We start from the raw sequence: 18,682 nt of genomic DNA on the forward strand, positions 1-18,682 counted from the left end.
CACTAATGGCAACGGGACCGACCATACTCATCATACACTAAGGATAGATAGTGCAATTATATCCAGATACTTGGATGTCCTTCTCGAGTATCCTTTGAATAGGAATACTTAAAACACATGTTTAAAGACTAGTCATCTCCATCTTACGATCTCATCATAATTCACTTAGTCTGCTCATTTATTCATGGGCTTCATTATAAGCATCACATATGCACTATTATGAATAAGTTCTACTTTTATGAAAAAAGAATGAGTTATGGAATGTGTAATTAGCTTATAGGCCACATATATTTCCATCAATACCATACCCCTCTTACTCTCCTTTAAAGCTCAATATCAACATTGCTCTAATTTTGCCCAACAGTCAGAAGGAATATCTCTCAAAATCATATGGAAAGCTTCCAAAACCATCCCATTTAATAAGTGAAATATTTTTGGGACTTGAGGATATTCATCAATAACGAAATTATTTACATATAAGTCAATTATAAATACCCAAAATATGCATAAAGTGATGTTTATCACTTTATAAATTCATATTATAAATATTTAAATAGTATTGTTAATTAGACGATAATTTAAATATGTAGGTTATCAAACTCATTTTAAATATATGGAGTTATAGTAAAATTTATTGCATTATCAGTGACACCATTATCATTTTACTCTCGTTCCTCGTGGTTTATTTTTCATTAAGTAAAGAGGGGCCAATTTCCTGAACTTTCTCCACTCTTGCTTTGCACCTTCTGAGGGGTCTTTTGTTATTCTTGGTTCTATAGAGATACTGCAAGTCTCGAGTCCCAAAATTTTCAGAAAAACTAATCAAAAAACTTATCTCGGGGATGTAAGAAATATTCTGAAGACAATTCAATATCAATTAAATATACATACATTATTTCAGACAAGCACTTCAACTCAAGCTTTAAAATTTCCCTCATTATTTATGTAACTGGGTTTAGATGAACTTATATTAATATCAAGTTCCTCATACTTAAAAATATACACACTATATTGGGTTATAATTTTCAAAATTTTGACATGAATCGGAGTTGGATTAGCCTAATCGGAGTTGGATTAGCCAAAATTTTCAAAATATACACACTCGGGACGGATACCCCCGAACAACATTACGGATTAGCCTAAGCTGTCTAAAAATAATAATTGTGTCTCCCATTTCCCCTACTTCATTTCTTAGGTAGAAAAATCTTAGGATAATTAAAATAAAAACATAATATAAATAGAGAACCTAATTCACCCCCCTCTTAGGTTATTCCTTGGCCACCTAAACTAACAAGTGGTATTAGAACTTACCTAGACTTAGAATAACTGGTGTCTAGGAGTAAATCCTATGGCTAGGGATAGTGACTTTAGACCTCCCTTGTTTGATGTAACAAACTTGTCTTATTGGAAGAAAAGGATGAGAATGTTTCTTATGCGGATTAGTGGTGCACTGTGGAAAATAGTGTGTGATGGGTTAGGAGCAGACCTTGATAAGGTTGATGAAATGGAGTTATCTCTTAACACTATAGCCATGAATATTATCTTAGGTTGCATTGACCCATCTGAACATGAGAAGATCTCATCTCTTAGAACGGATAAGCAGATGTGGGATAAATTATGTACTGTCCATGAAGGCACATCAAGGGTAAATCAAACTAGTTTGTCTATTTTAATCACTGAGTTTGAGCTTTTCAGGATGAATGAAAGGGAGACGATTATGGAGATGATGGGGCACCTAGACAAGCTCCTAAACTCCATAAGGTCATTGGGTAAGACATTTACAGATTTTGATATGAACTAAAAAATATTGAGTTCTCTGTCAGATGAAGGGAACATGAAGGTGACCGCAATTGAAGAACCAAAGGACTTGGATGAAACACCTGTCGAGGAGCTAGTGGGCTCTCTCATCACACATGAGATGAACAAACAGATAAAGGAGTTAAAGGCACATGACCAAGCTACTTCAAGTAAGACAAAGGAGGAGAAGACAAAGGACATAGCTTTGAAGAGCGATGAACACTCCAACGATGAAGAAGAGCAGATTGCCATGCTTTCTCACAAGCTAGGATGTCTCCTCAAGAAGAGAGTTAAGTGGTTAGCCTTTGAAAAATTAAAAACTTGTTTTAACTGCACGAAAAAGGGACACTTCATATCTGAATGCCCTGAAATGGCAAAGAAAGAAGAAAGGAAAGGTAAGTTAAAGGATGGAAGAAACCAACGAAGGAGATTTGAAGATAAGAAGAGGAAAAGAGCCTTTTAAGCAACATAGAGCGAAGAAGATGGAGAACATGCACCAAATGGGAAGGATCCTGGATCTGAGAGTGAAGATGCTGATGACTGCCACACGGAAAAATCAGCCTCAGGTGAATTTACTTACGAATTGTCTTCTAAAGCTGATTTAATAGATGATGAAGAATTGAAGACATATATAAAGTATGTCTTTAAGAGAGCGTAGTGGGCTTCACTTGTTTTTCAAATTCCTTTTCTAGATTTTCCTCTTGATACTTATTTTTTGCTTGTATGGATTCTTTAAAAGAAAAAATGAATATTTATAAAAGACTTAGTCGTGGGCTTCAGTTGTTTCCCAAATCCCTTTTCTAGGGTTTTTTCTTGATATTTAATAGCATCAGAGTTTCTGTGTGTATGGTTTTCTCTAAAACAAAACATTAATATTTTTTAAAGAGTCAGTTGTAAGCTTCAGTAGTTTTTCAAAGCCCTTATCTAGGGTTTCTTCTTTATGTTCAATTTCATCAGAGTTTATTTTATGTATTGCCTTTTTAAAACAAAAACGACTATTTTTTACAAAGTGGGTTGTGGGCTTTAGTTTTTTTTTTGAAGCCCTTTTCTAGTGTTTATTCTTAATGTTCAATTTATTAGAGTTTATTGTGTGTTTGTTTTTATGAAAACAAAAAAAATTACTATTTTATAAAGAGTTGGTTATGTGCTTTGGTTGTTTTTCAAAGCCGTTTTCGAGGGTTCAATTTTATCAGAGCTTTTGTATGAATGGGTTTCTTTAACACAAAAGGTGACTATTTTTTGAAGAGTCGGTTGTTGGATTTGTTTGTTTTTCAAAGCCCTTCTATAGGGTCTCTGATTGATATTCAATTTTATAAGAGGTTTTATGTGTATTGGATTTTTTAAAACAAAAATGACAATTTTTTAAAGAGTCTGTAGTGGGCTTTAGTTGTTTCTCAAAGCCTTGTTATAGGGTTTCTTCTTGATACTTCATTTTTTTGCGTGTATTAGATTTTTAAGTGTTAGTTATTGGCTTCATTTGTTTTTCAAAGCCCTTTGATATGGTTTCTTCTTGATGTTCTGTTTTATCATACTTTTTTTTCTGTGTATTGGTTTCTCTAAAACAAAAATGACTATCTTGTAAAGAGTCCTTTGTGGGCTTTAATTGTTTTTCAATGCCATTTCCTACGGTTTCTTCTTGATTTTAATTTTATCAGATTTTTTGAGTGTATTGGTTTTCTAAAACAAAAAGTGACCCTTTCTAAAGAGTCAGTTGTGGGCTTCAGTTTCAAATCCTTTATTAGGGTCTCTTCTTGATGTTCAATTTTATAGAAATTTTTGTGCGTATTTATTTTTAAACAAAAAATAACTATTTTCAAAGAGTCTGGTTGTGGGCTTCAGTTGTTTTTCGGAGCTCTTTTTTAGGGTTTCCTTTTAATACTTCTTTTTCTGATGGCATGGGTTTCGTTTGAACAAAAAATGACTATTTTGAGTGGGCTTTAATTGTTTTTCAAAACTTTTTTTTATGGTTTCTTCTTGATTTTCACTTTTATTAGAGTTTTTCTTTGTATTTCAAATTATTATTATTAAAGAGTCAGTTGTGGGTTTTAGTTATTGTTCAAAACCCCTTTTTAGGGTTTCTTCTTGATGTTTGCTTTTATCTGAGTTGTTTGTGCATACTGGTTTTTAAAACAAAAAATGACTAATTTTTAAAGAGTCAGTTTTTTGGGTTCAGCTCTTTTTCAGAGCCATTTTCTAGGGTTTCTTATTGATGATCGATTTTATCAGAAATTTTTGTGTGTATTGGTTCTTTAGAAAAAAAGGACTATTTTTTAAAAAAGTAAGTTGTAGGCTTTATTGTTTTTTAAAGCCCTTTTATAGGGTTTCTTCTTGATGTTTTATGCTTTCATAGTTATTTTTGTGTATTGATTTTTTTAAAAAAAAGAGGACTATTTTTAAAGAGTCAGATGTGGACGTTAGTTGTTTTTAAAGCTGTTTTCTAGGCTCTTTTCTTCATGTTCAATTTTATCAGAGTTTTTTGTTGTATTGAATTTTTTAAAACAAAAATGACTATTTTTAAAGTGTCAGCTGTGGGCTTTATTATTTTTGAAAGCCCTTTTCTATTGTTTCTTCTTGATGTTCAATTTTATCAGAGTTTTCTCTGTGTATTGGTTTTTTTCAAACAAAACATGACTATTTTTAAAGAGTCGGTGTAGGCTTCAGTTATTTTTTTAAATCCCTTTTTGTAGGGTTTTTTAATGATAGTTTGTTTTTTAGTTTTTTTCTGTCTATTGGTTTGGTTTAAACAAAAAATGACTATTTTTGAAGAGTCGGTTATTGGCTTTAGTTGTTTTTCAAAGCCCTTCTTTTGGGTTTTTTCTTGATGTGTACTTTTATGATTGTTCTTTGTGGGTTTTGGTTTCTATAAAGGAAAAATTGACTATTTTTTAAGAAGTTAGTTGTGGACATCAGTTGTTTTTCAAACCTGTTTATAGGGTTTCTTCTGAATGTTTAATTTCATCATAAGGTTTTGTTTGTATTGGTTTTTTAGAAAAAAATAATATTATTTTCTAAAGAGCTGGTTGTGGGCTTTATTTGTTTTCAAAAGACCTTTCTAGGGTTTCTTTTCTTACTTTTTGATTTAAAGATTTTTGAGTGTATTGATTTAAAAACAAAAACTGACTAATTTATAAGGAGTCAGTTGTGGGCTTTAGTTGTTTTTGAAAGCCCTTTTATAGAGTTTATTCATAATACTACATTTTTAAGAATTTTTTCTGGGTGTTGGTTTCTTTGAAACATAGATTGACTATTTTTAAAGAGTTGGCTGTTGGTTTTAGTTGTTTTTCAAAGCCCATGTCTAGGGTTTCTTCTTGCTATGTACTTTTATCATTGTTCTTGTATGTATTGGTTTCTTTAAAACAAAAAAAAATATTTAGTAAGAAGTTGTGGGCTTTAATTGCTTTCCAAAGCCTTTTTCTAGGGTTTCTTCCTGATACTTCATTTTTGTGTGTATGGGTTTGTTTTAAAAAAAAATGACTATTTTATATAGAGTTGGTTTGGGTTTTAGTTGTTTTTCAAAGCCTTAATCTATGATTTCTTATAGATATTTTATTAAACCTATTTTTTGTATTTTTTAAATGACTATTTTTCAAAGAGTCGTTGTGGGCTTCAGTTTTTTTCTAAGCCCTTTTCTATCGCTTCTTCTTGCTACCTGAAGAAGCGTGTATTGGTTTCTATAAAACAAAAAATCACAATTTTTTAAAGAGTCGGTTGTGGGCATAAAGCCCTTTTCTAGGGTTTCCTCTTGTTGTTACTTATATTAGAGTTTATTTTGTGTATTAGTCTTTTTAAACCCAAAATGACTATTTCTTAAATAATCAGTTGTGGGCTTCAGTTGTTTTAAAATCCCTTTTCTAGAATTTCTTCTTGCTGTTTTGTTTTATCAGAGTTTTTATTCTTTGTTGATTTTATATAATTAACGATGATTTTTTTTAAAAGGTCGGTTGTGGACTTTAATTGTATTTCAAAACCTTTTATTAGGAGTAAGAATAGGAGTAAGAGTAAGAGTAAGAGTAAGAGTAAGAGTAAGAGTAAGAGTAAGAGTAAGAGTAAGAGTAAGAGTAAGAGTAAGAGTAAGAGTAAGAGTAAGAGTAAGAGTAAGAGTAAGAGTAAGAGTAAGAGTAAGAGGAGTAAGAGTAAGAGTAAGAGTAAGAGTAAGAGTAAGAGTAAGAGTAAGAGTAAGAGTAAGAGTAAGAGTAAGAGTAAGAGTAAGAGTAAGAGTAAGAGTAAGAGTAAGAGTAAGAGTAAGAGTAAGAGTAAGAGTAAGAGTAAGAGTAAGAGTAAGAGGAGTAAGAGTAAGAGTAAGAGTAAGAGTAAGAGTAAGAGTAAGAGTAAGAGTAAGAGTAAGAGTAAGAGTAAGAGTAAGAGTAAGAGTAAGAGTAAGAGGAAGAGTAAGAGGAGGAGGAGGAGGAAGAGGAAGAGGAGGATGAGGAAGAGGAAGAGAACGAGTAAGAGTAAGAGTAAGAGTAAGAGTAAGAGTAAGAGTAAGAGTAAGAGTAAGAGTAAGAGTAAGAGTAAGAGTAAGAGTAAGAGTAAGAGGAGTAAGAGTAAGAGTAAGAGTAAGAGTAAGAGTAAGAGTAAGAGTAAGAGTAAGAGTAAGAGTAAGAGTAAGAGTAAGAGTAAGAGTAAGAGTAAGAGTAAGAGTAAGAGTAAGAGTAAGAGTAAGAGTAAGAGTAAGAGTAAGAGTAAGAGTAAGAGTAAGAGTGAGAGTAAGAGTAAGAGTAAGAGTAAGAGTAAGAGTAAGAGTAAGAGTAAGAGTAAGAGTAGTAAGAGTAAGAGTAAGAGTAAGAGTAAGAGTAAGAGTAGTAAGAGTAAGAGTAAGAGTAAGAGTAGTAAGAGTAAGAGTAATAGTAGAAGTGAAAGCCTTCTCCTCCTCCTCCTCCTACTACTACCACTACTCCTACCCCTTCCCTACCCCCACCCCTACCCCTGCCCCTACCCCTACCCCAGCTGCTACACCTACCCCTACCCATACCTCTGCCCCCACCCCTACCCTTGCCCTTATCCCTACCCTTGCCCCTTGCCCTCCCCTCCCCTCCCCTAGCACTTTCCCCCGCCCCTTCCCCTTCCCCTGCCCCAGCCCCTACACCTGTCCTTGCCCCTACCCCTACTCCTACCCCTTCCGTGGCCCTTCTCCTGCCCCTTCCCCTTCCCCATCCTGATGGCGCACGCCATCGTTACCCGTCGAAGGAGTCATCCGAGCCGCCGCCGCCGTCGTCACCAGCTCGGGTGAATCATGCTCATCTTATCTTATTTTGGTTTCCCTCATCTTAGTTAGTCTTATTTTGTGTTTTTCGTACTCCTCGATTTGTTTTCGTCACATTGCGACACGTCTATCATCTGTCCGTATCTATTCCTTGTCATGTTGCCATCATGTGGGAGGGGGTCCTTAGTCACTTTGGACTCCCCTCCCTTGTTCCCCCTTTCTCTTTTTTTATGTCTGTGTTCCCCTTTATTTTTGTAATGGGGGCCCATTATATAAGGGCCCCCTTAATGGACAATTATCCTCCCCCCCTTGTGTCCTCATAAGGCCCAATTAGCCTCTCCCCCTTATAAAGGAAGAGGGGCACCCTAGGAGAAGATCAGACTAGGAAGAAATCGAAGAAGTGTTGTGTTGTTTTTTTTTCTTGGTCTCACCCTTTGAGAGAAGAAAGGGGAGTACGAGAGAGAAAGAAGAGGAGCTGAAGATTGAAGAAAAGGGGGAGGGAACCTACCAGCTCACACCAGCGCCGCCGACTTCGCCTGTCCATGCCCGCATGAGCCGGAGCAACAGGTGCCACGATCGGTTCTTCCCTCCCTAAGGTACCGCGGGGAGGAGATCGGTGTAAGCGCGCTCATTGGAACACGGTCTTGCGACGACCAACTTGACCATCTTGTGCGGGTTGATATCCGTTGACCCCCCCTAAGGTGCTAAGGCATCATGAGAGGAGATCGGTGCAATGCGCTCGCAAGGACATGATCTTGCGATGACCAGCACGGCCACCGTGTGCGGGTTGATATCCGTTGACCGCGCGCCCATCGCGGCAGACTTTGAACCTACTCGGCGATGCACAAGACTGTGGTCAATAACCATTGCTGGTCAGCAGAGCTCGCGCACCCTGCGCGGACGTTTCAGCTGGTCAACCTAAGGGGCGACCAGAGGATCTACCTGCCGCGCCAAGAAGGCTCCTCCGTTGAGCCTCCTGCCCACAACATCAACGGGTGGACGCATCTCGAGGGGGTCACATTCACCTTGTCCACAGTGCAGTCCGCACCAGGTGTGACAATCTTTCATCCGAGCACGCCTGACGCATTGCGTATGACTGCATACGTCGCAGAAGGCTGGAGTCAAGGGTATATGTGGGGGCCTTACCGGTTGGTAAGCCTCCCCCATGCTTAGTAAGTAAACTAGTTAATGGTATTGAAGACTGGTTTGCCTTTAAATATCTCTGGGAAAGGGGATGAACGCAGTTTTTGGCTTTTGGAAGTATTGAATTTTCTCTTTTCCCTCTAGCGTGATCTCTCTTCTTCTAGCTCCTCTCTCCCTTCTTCTAGCATTCTCTTCCTAGCATCTCTCTTTCCTTTGCCCCTCCGAAGGTCCGCCCCTTGCCATCTGGGCAGATTGTTCCCGAAGACGTCTGACCAAGTGCTGAGTTCTGGTCTTCCCTGGGATATTCCTGCTGTTAGGAGTCTTCGTCTGGGAGTGACTTTCCACGTGAGAAGTTCCCTTCCAACCCAAGGTATCTTGTCTCCACTGTTCAGTTCTTTAGCTTGTCTTACATAAATGCCACCCCGGCGGCGCCTCCTTACGGCCTCGCCCAGGCATGCTCCCTCAACACCGATCCATCAGGTGTACTTCAATGACTTTGGGTGGTACAAGAGACTGCCGCATCAGGCACCACCTGTTGGACCGATCTCTGCATCACAAGCACGGTATCGTGTGCTGCTACATCCCTTCTGTCACCAGGCCCTGCCACACTACTTGCGCTGGAATGCACTTGCCTCATTTGAACGGATGCTCAAGTAGCCCACCGCCACTCTTCGGTTTCACTCTCTCTCCTTTCTCCTCCGACCTCCCCTACCGCTCCTGTGCCAGTTGTGAGTTGAAACGCTGATGATCTCCAGAGCCTCTCCACTACACCTGCTTCAACCGCCGCACTTGTCAACGACTCTGCATGATGAGCCACGCACTAACGAGGTATGTGATAACTTGCAAATTAACATGATTATGTGTTTTGATAACCATATTTCCATGTTATCATATTAAAATGGAGATAAATGACTTACACTTTGATTTTACAATTATTTCCAATTTTTAATCATTTTTTACATGGTATTCAACCTCATTTTATTGAAGAAATATTTTTACAGGGCTTTAAATACTTGGCTTAAGGTTGGTAAGGGCTCACATAATTTTTTTGGAATTTTTCCGTATTTTTATATAATTTTTTGACCATTATATAGCCAAGAAATGATTTTTTTTATATTTAATAATGCATATTTAATTTATTTAGCATTTTATATTTATACATTTATCAAGGGGCATCCACGTCATTCGCCCAAAATTTGGGCGAATAAATGGATAAATATTATTTAATAAGAAAGGAGAGAGAAGAAAATGAGCATTATTGGCTCATTATGGCATCGCAAATCGCAACGCTAACGAGCCAATCATTAGCTCAAATATGGCGCGGAAGGCGACAAAATAAAAATATAAAAAATAATTCTTAAATCTATCTTAGTCATTAGTGCGTACATTTAATTAAGTTTTACTTGATTTTGATTAATTAAAAACACTATTAAGCATAATTAAGATTTATTAATTGCATAATTAATTCATCTTCGAATTAATTCATTAAAATTAATTCCTACTCCTACTCCTACTCCTACTCCTACTCCTACTCCTACTCCTACTCCTCCTCCTCCTCCTCCTCCTCCTCCTCCTCCTCCGCCTCCGCCTCCGCCTCCGCCTCCGCCTCCGCCTCCGCCTCCGCCTCCGCCTCCGCCTCCGCCTCCGCCTCCGCCTCCGCCTCCGCCTCCGCCTCCGCCTCCGCCTCCGCCTCCGCCTCCGCCTCCGCCTACGCCTACGCCTACGCCTACGCCTACGCCTACGCCTACGCCTACGCCTACGCCTACGCCTACGCCTACGCCTACGCCTACGCCTACGCCTACGCCTACGCCTACCCCTACTCCCACTCCTACTACTTCTACTACTCCTACTACTCCTCCTCCTACTCCTATTAGTGTTCTTGGTCTTGCTCGTGCTCCTGCTCAGCCTCCTCCTGCTCGTGTGCCTACTCCCGCTCCCGCTCCTGCTCCGGCTCCCTCTCTTGCTCGTACTCTTGCTCCCGTTCCTGCTCTTGCTTGTGCTCCTCCTCCTACTCCTTTTACTGCTACTTCTACTTCTTCTACTCATACTTCTACTCCTGCTCCTACAGTCCTACTCTTGACTCTTGACTCCCCCTCATTTTTGTCCTCCTACTCCTACTACTCCTCATCCTCCTCCTCCTCCTCCTTGTCCTCCTCGTACTCCTCATCGTCGTCCTCCTCCTCCTTCTCCTCCTCGTACTCCTCCTCCTCCTCCTCGTCCTCCTCGTTGTCCTCCTCCTCCTCGTCCTCCTCCTCGTTGTCCTCCTCCTCCTTGTCCTCCTCGTCCTCCTCCTCCTCCTCTTCGTCCTCCTCCTCATCCTCCTCCTCGTCTTTCCCTCCTCGTCCTCCTCCTCCTACTCCTACTCCTCCTCCTTCTTCTCCTCCTACTCCTACTACTCCCCCTCCTACTACTCCTCCTCGTGAGAGAGAGAGAAGAGATAGATTGAGATAAGAAGAGAGCGGGGGGGAGGGGGTGAGAGAGAGAGAGAGAGAGGGAGAGAGAGAGAGAGAGAGAGAGAGAGAGAGAGAGAGAGAGAGAGAGAGAGAGAGAGAGAGAGAGAGAGAGAGAGAGAGAGAGAGAGAGAGAGAGAGAGAGAGAGAGAGAGAGAGAGAGAGAGAGAGAGAGAGAGAGAGAGAGAGAGCTTGCAAGATAAGCGAGCACCTGAGCGAGATAGAGAAGTGAGGGAGAGAGAGAGAGAGCGAGAGAGAGATAGATAGATAGATAGATAAGAGAGAGAGAGAGAGAGCGAGAACATGAAAGAACGCACGCGAGAGAGAGAAAGAGAAAGAACAAACGAGAGAGATAAAGAGAGAGAACGAGCGCCCGAGAGAGAGACCAAGCGAGAGCCAGACCAATTGAGAACGCGAGAGATAAAGAGAGATAAAGAGAGATAAAGAGAGAGAACGAGAGAGAAAGAGAGCTACAGGGAGAGTTAGAACGGGAGAGAGAGAGAGCCACAAGGAGAGATGGAACGGGAGAGAGAGAGAAAGAGAGCAAGAGAGAGAGAGAGAACAAGAAAAGAGAGAGAGACAGAGGGAGAGAGAGAGAGAACAAGAGAGAGAGAGCCAGAGGGAGAGAGAGAGAACAAGAGAGAGAGAGCCAGAGGGAGAGAGAGAGAGCCAGAGGCATAGAGAGAGAGAGAACAAGCGAGAGAGAGAGCCAGAGGGACAGAGAAAAAAAAGCAAGAGAGAGAACGAGAGTGAGAAAACAAGCGGGAGAGAGAGAACGAGAGAGAGAAAACAAGCGGAGAGAGAGAAAAACAAACGAGAGAGAGAGAACAAGAGAGAGAGAGAGAGAAAGAGAGAGAACAAGAGAGAGCCAGAGAGAGAAAGAGAGAGCACGACAGAAAGAGAATAAGCGAGAGAGAGAGAGAGAAAGAGAGAGAACAAGAGAGAGCCAGAGAGAGAAAGAGAGAGCACGACAGAAAGAGAATAAGCGAGAGAGAGAGCACGAGAGAGAGAGAGAACAGGCGAGTGAGAGAGAGAATGAGAGGGCCATCCAGAGGGAGAGAAAGAGAGCACGAGAGAGAGAGAGAAAGAGCGACCGAGAGAGAGACCCAGATGGAGAGAAAGAGAGCACGAGAGAGAGAGAAAGAGCGACCGAGAGAGAGACCCAGAGGGAGAGAAAGAGAGCACGAGAGAGAGAGAGAAAGAGAGAACGAGAGAGAGAGAGCACGAGAGAGAGAGAAAGAGAGAACGAGAGAGAGGGAGCACGAGAGAGAGAGAAAGAGAGAGAGAGAAAGAGAGAACGAGAGAGAGAGAGCGCGCCAGAGGGAGAGAAAGAGAGTACGAGAGAGAGAAAGAGAGAACGAGAGACAGAGCCAGAGGGAGAGAAAGAGAGCACGCGCGAGAGAGAGAACGAGAGACAGAGCCAAAGTGAGAGAAAGAGAGCACGAGAGAGAGAAAGAGAGAACGAGAGAGACAGAGCCAGAGGGCAGAGAGAGAGAAAGGGAGAGAAAGAGAGAGAGAGCCCTAGAGAGAGAGAGAGAGAAAGGGAGAAAACGAGAGCACTACAGCAATAGAGTACAAGCGAGTGAGAGAGAGAGAGAAAGGGAGAGAAAGAGAGAGAGAGCCCTAGAGAGAGAGAGAGAGAAAGGGAGAAAACGAGAGCACTACAGCAATAGAGTACAAGCGAGTGAGAGAGAGAGGGAAAGGGAGAGAAAGAGAGAGAGAGCCCTAGAGAGAGAGAGAGAGAAAGGGAGAGAACGCAAGAGAGAGCACGAGGGAGAGAGAGAGAGAGAACAAGCGGGAGAGAGAAAGAGAGGGAGAGAACGAGAAAGAGAGGAAGCAAGCAAGAGAGAGAACGCGAGAGAAGGAGAGAATCTAAGCGAGAGAGAGATAACGCGAGAGAAAGAGAGCGAGAAAGAGAGAAACCAAGGTAGAAAGAGATAACGCGAGAGAAAGAGAGAGAGAGATAACGCGACAGAAAGAGAACGAGAAAGAGAGGAAGCAAGCGAGAGATATAACGGGAGAGGGAGAGAAAGAACGAGAGACGGAGAGAAAAAACGAATCGAGCGAAAAATAAAGATCGAACTCGATCTCAGACCGTGTTCGATCGAAAGATTTGAACTGTTCGGATCGAATATCATTTTGACCGACCGAAACATTCGATCCGAATTCGATCGATTTTTATTCGATCCGAACCCCGATCCCTGATGACAGTGCTGCATGATAAAAAAGTGGGAGTACACGGGGCTTACGATGTTGAGAAAAAACCATCATCAATGACAGTGCTGCATGACAAAAACTAGGAGCATATCGAGTTTTATCTCAGGTTTCTAGTTAATTAGTTTCTACTAAATAAGTGTGCGAATTCGGTGACGTAGAGATATACTTCGTGAACACCACAGGGAACAGTGTAAATGAACCTTGTCCACAAAGTTGTGAACGCCTGAGAAAAAAAAATTTACCTTCAAGAAAAAAATTAGAGAAGAATAGTTCATGGTATGCCCAATCTTCCAAACACACCCTTAGAGTAAAGCCAATTTCTTAAAATCGCTATGCATTTAAAGAAACATCCATACATAAATTTTGCGGAAGATGCAATGGAGGATGTTGAGCTTTCTAAGAAATTAATCCGACAAGAGATGAGTAGAGCCGTCAGCAAACTCACCTGTTAAATGACCTCTTCGCCTTCACACGCCAGGAAAGCTGCCACGAATCTGCAACCTATGACCAAAACATAAGTACCTGGAGAAATGATATGGCATGCAGGTTGAAGATGAGCAGATCGGACAGAAACGAATAATGATGTGGCTGACTCAACTGAGGTCTTTAAATAAAGGAAGCACTTTTGTGAACGGCTACTTTTTTGAACTCAAGGTGGCTGCTCGTAATTTCTCATAAAATGCTAACGGTCAATTCCGTTCCACGAATGGACCTCTTATCGGGGTTAGCTGAAAAGTAGGGCCTTCCTGATTAGGAAATCATTTCGGCCGGTAGGCGACAACCAAACAAGATATGTTTTGATGGTTTCCCTATGTTTCCGTCCTAATTTTTCTGTTGCATTGGACCTGGGTTTGAATATTTAACGATCAATTGTTTCTGAAGACTCCTTATTTCGGAAAATCACTCTCTCTATCATGCCACAGGGGTCGAGAGCAGGATAGAATAATGTATATAGAGGTAGGAAGAGCCGAACGACAGTGAAAACGTCGAGGGGTAAGGATAATGCATCGGGAAAGCTCTGATTACCTCCAGGAAGATGTTCTTCTTGCGATAAATATGATTATATCGCCAGTATGCGTACGATGCTCATACTATTGATGAATATTGGTGGTGGATTTGTTTCATTGTTCAACTACTGTGCATTTTCTTGTTTTTCTTGATCGTGTATCCGTAGGAACTAACTTTATCTTATATGACCTCTGTGTTCTTCCTTTCACATAATTAACATTGATCTTCAGCTGCTTACGGTTCATGTCTCTCAATGAGGAAAGTTATCGGTATAGGAGCCCTGTGTTCATCGGCTGTTCTAAGGTTCTGTAATCACGGAATTTTCTCACTTCATCTATTCAATATCTACAATCTATCTTTTATTGAGAGTTCCAAATGTAAGAACTAGATTCACGTATTCTCATTCGATATAATTACACGACAGGATATATTTCCTTGAATGACTGAAACTAATGAAATCTGATAGCATTCCCTATTAAGGAGTCAGCACCAGAAGAACAGTGCGCCAACTCGCCGAGTCAAAGGACCTGCGTGCCGATCTACAGTTAGGACTTAATCCAGATTAGATAGTAAAATCAACACATATATTATACTCGTTAGAGACTTAGATATTAGGATTAAATATAAGCTCACACATTGAACAGGACTAAATCTAGATGGTCAGGAACAAATCTAGATAGGATTATAACGGTCAGGATTAGAATGGGTCCAAAGCACCGATCAACGGTTGTGATTGGTGCACCCATTTAGTTATAACAGCTCAGATCTAATCAACCCAACGTTATAAAAAAGGGCACATTGCACCGATCAACGGTCGTGATCGGTGCACCCATTTGATTATAACGGTGCAGATCAAATCTGAGTTTAAACATAATATATCAGTTGTAAACCGTTACAACGGATATATCTCAATAACAGAAATTTACTATTATTTACCACCTATGCCTATTATAAAAACCAATCTAATGTACACTTTGTTTCTTGGGGAATAACAAGGATCCTACCTTGCACCTCTTTTGTTGGTGTTCTTCTTCTCCTCTTCTCTCTTCTTACTTCTTCTATCTTCCTCCTACTTCTATCTAAGATACTTTACATTCCCAAACCTTATTTTATCTCGATGTTTATCACTAGGGAATTTTGGTTTAGTTTTCTGCTTGATTCACATCGAAATTCATCACGAACACTGATCTCTCCTTCTGGAACTCTCTGTCCTCTCTCTTGAATCTCTCCTCCGTCGTGGAAAGTAGAGACAAAGGCTCAACTTTTGAGTCGATCAGTTCTGCAGAAGCTCTCTCTCTCTCTAAGATCCCTTGTTGGGGCCAGGCCACTGTCTCTCTCTCTCTAGCTGTTTCTCTCTCTGCTGGTTTGACATGGATAGAGGGAGGGGAAACAGCGACTGACAGCAAGGTTCTTTCTCTCTCTCTATCTCTGAATCTTCATACACTGTTCTATCCGATTAGGTTTTCCTTCCTCTGTGCTAGAACTGCCTACGCCATTAACTCAGTTAAAAAAATTCCCTTTCTCTCCGAAAACCAGCGCCAAATCCGCCTGCACTTTAATCGGCAATCTGTTTTGTTCTTGGTGAAGTGGCTCTTCAACAAGGAATGGAGAAATAATAATGAGCAGGATGTCAGGTATGCGCCATGGCGATCTGCAATTCTGCCCTTGCGAGTTTAACCTTGTGACAATAAGGCCCGGAATTTAGTATTTCTCTTCCACGTTGGATGGTGATGATTTTAGTGTATTATCTGGGGGTGAAAAAACAAGGAAAACCAAAGAAGTTCCACTGTAAAATACTTCAGATTATGATCAGTTTCTTCCATGGTGATAAAAAAGAATGAAAAAAAAAGATGCCCAATGATTGTTCAATTGAATATTTTTCCTGCCTTAGTAGAGATGTACAAGTTCGATGGTTTTTCTTGTGTTGTCCAAATATATAAATTTCATTTGTTATGGAATTTGTGTACTCGTGGTAGGTTTGTGCCCACAGTTAATTTGTTATTAAATTTGTGCACTCTAATTTCTTTTTGAGACATCACTTTTCTCTTTTTTTGTATTCATCTATGATGCATCTTTCGACACAAACTAAGGTAGATACTGATTTGAATTCACAAAGCTCTCCTGACAAAATTAGGAACCCTAGCATTTGATTTTAAAAGGGGCATCTTGAATTCATTATGATTTGGATACACCCATCATACCTTCTGTCTTAGGCTCCTTTATCTATGAGAACTAAAAAAGTTATCTTCACGTGAGGGCCATGAAATGATAAATAACTGTGCTCATTTATTAACACATTTGTTGTTTATTTTTTCGTCATTGTGATACAAGTTTATGTGCAATCATCATGTACTTGATAAAGATTCTCGACAGAGATTGGAGAGGAAGTAGAGAGAGAGAGAAGAGAGGAGAAGAGAGGAAGACAACAGGAAGAAGAAGGAATCACGCTGTAGTATCCATCCGTAAGATCTACTTACATGGAATTGGTATTTATAGAACGATGCTAAAGCCGTTTGGATTATAGAGTTAACGTTCGGATTATATGACCGTTGTGACAGACACAACGATTATATTCTGACTTAATCTTGACCGTTATAATCAGCATAGGGACACCGATCGTGGCTGTTGATCGGTGCATCTGTTATGGTCAGGTCTGTTGAATCCTGGTCGTTATAACCCGATGGCGTATTGATCTGACGGTGAGCGAGTTGGCGCGCTTGGTGCTGACTCCTTAACACCACCCCGCAAGCACAACGCCGAGGGGCGAAGAGCCATCCGAGACATTGAGCTTGTCACACAAACGACTGAACCGTGGAAAGGGTAGTGACTTCGTAAGAATATCAGCAAGCTGTTCTTCAGTGGCAACGAATCGAATGAGCAGAGTCTTGGCCGTGACTTGTTCTCTGATGAAGTGGAAGTCAATTTCAATGTGCTTTGTACGTGCATGAAAAACGGGATTGGCAGCAAGGTATGAAGGTATGTGGCGCCAATGTTATCACACCACAAGGTGGGAGGAGTCGTGACATTGAGCTCCAATTCCTTGAGAAGGGATTGAAGCCAAATTACTTCTGCAGCGGCGTTTGCGAGAGCTTTATATTCGGCCTCTGTGCTCGACCGGGCGACCATTTGATGCTTTTTAGAACTCCAGGAGATTAAATTAGTACCAAGGAAAACTAAGAAACCTCCAGTGGACCGTCGGTAGGTGGGATCGCCTGCCCAATCCGCATCGCTGAAAACACTTATTAATTAAGGTAAATTGTTATGAGTGAAAAGCCCGTGCAGAATTGTTCCTTTTAGATAGCAAAGGAGATGTTTCAAGGATTTCCAATCGTCAAGGGAAGGGGAGTGCATTTTCTGGCAGGCGGCATTGACTGCAAACGAGTTAAAGTGAGATACTGAAGGGATCCTGTGATTTTCCTGTATAGGGTAGAATCGGGGAATGGTGCATTAGGTGAAGACGTTTTGGTTAAGCTGCACGGAGTCGAGGAGGGCTTGCAATTTTCCATGTTAGCATTTTGAAGATTGTATGCAAGTACTTAGATTGAGACAAAAGATAACCATCTTGGCGTTGGATTAATTCAATCCCGAGGAAATAGTGGGCTGGTCCTAGATCTTTGATGGCAAAGTGTTGTTGAAACTATTGGACAAGGGAGCTGACGGCAGAAGAATTGGGTGAGATGATCAGAATATCATCGACATAGATGAGAATGAAAATAGGATTTGTAGAGGATAATTTTAAAACAGCGATGTATCAGTTTTGGAGCCAATGAAATCAAGGGTGTGTAAAAACTGAGTAAGCTTGTGAAACCAGGCTCGAGGTCATTGTTTAAGGCCGTAAATGGACTTTCTGAGCTTACACACATGTCGGGGAAATCACGAGTCTATAAAGCCGATTGGTTGGTCCATGTAGATGATTTCGTCAAGATCTCCATGCAGAAATGCATTGGAGACATCCAATTGGTGGATACTCCATTTGCGGCTAATGGCGAGAGAGAGTAGTAAGCGAATGGTGGTATGTTTGACTAGAGGGCTGAAGGTCTCATAAAAATCAAAGCCAGCTTGTTGATTGTAGCCTTTTACAACAAGTCGGGCTTTGTACTTGTCAATATCACCGTTGGATTTATACTTGAGTCTATAAACCCATTTACAACCAATGACGTGAAAATTTGGATTTCTAGGGACTAGTTCCCATGTTTGATTGTGTAAGAGAGCCTGCATTTCTTGTTGCATAGCAAGCATGCAGTGAGGATTTTTGCAGGCAAGGCTAAAGGAGGATGGTTCTTTAATGCGAGCTTTAATAGTTGAAAAACATTCAGGCTAAGGGTGACGACTGGAGAGGGTGTCTTGGTGGTAGACGTCAGCAACAGATTTCGTTTTTAAAATTGTTCCATGTTCAGGAGTGCAGTCTAAGGTATTAAGAATGGGGATCTCCGATTCCAAAGGATTAGTTGGATCGAAAGGTTGAGTGGAAGGGAGATCAGGAGATCCAGGCGGGGAGGGCGGAGTGGTACACGAGGAATCAGGATTAATGACAGTATCAGAGGTTTGAAAAGTAATTTTGTCTGTGGATTTTTCTAAAGAATGGTCGATAGACGAATTGGGAGAATTTGAATGAGGAAACGATCCAAGGATTCCATGTTCTTTGAAACTAGAATGCAATTGTGAAAAGGGAAATGAATTTTCAAAGAAAACAACATGGCGAGAGACAAAGAGTTTACCTGTGTGGAGAGACAAGCATCTGTACCCAGTGTGCAGAGCACTGTAACCAAGGAACACGCATCTTTCTGCCCTGGGCTCAAACTTGTTTTTGGCGTATGGACGAAGATAGGGGTAGCACAAACATCCAAAGGTTTTAAGCACATTG

The sequence above is a fragment of the Wolffia australiana genome, chromosome 5 (genome assembly GCF_029677425.1).
Source record: "Wolffia australiana isolate 7733 chromosome 5, ASM2967742v1".
Taxonomy (NCBI): domain Eukaryota; kingdom Viridiplantae; phylum Streptophyta; class Magnoliopsida; order Alismatales; family Araceae; genus Wolffia; species Wolffia australiana.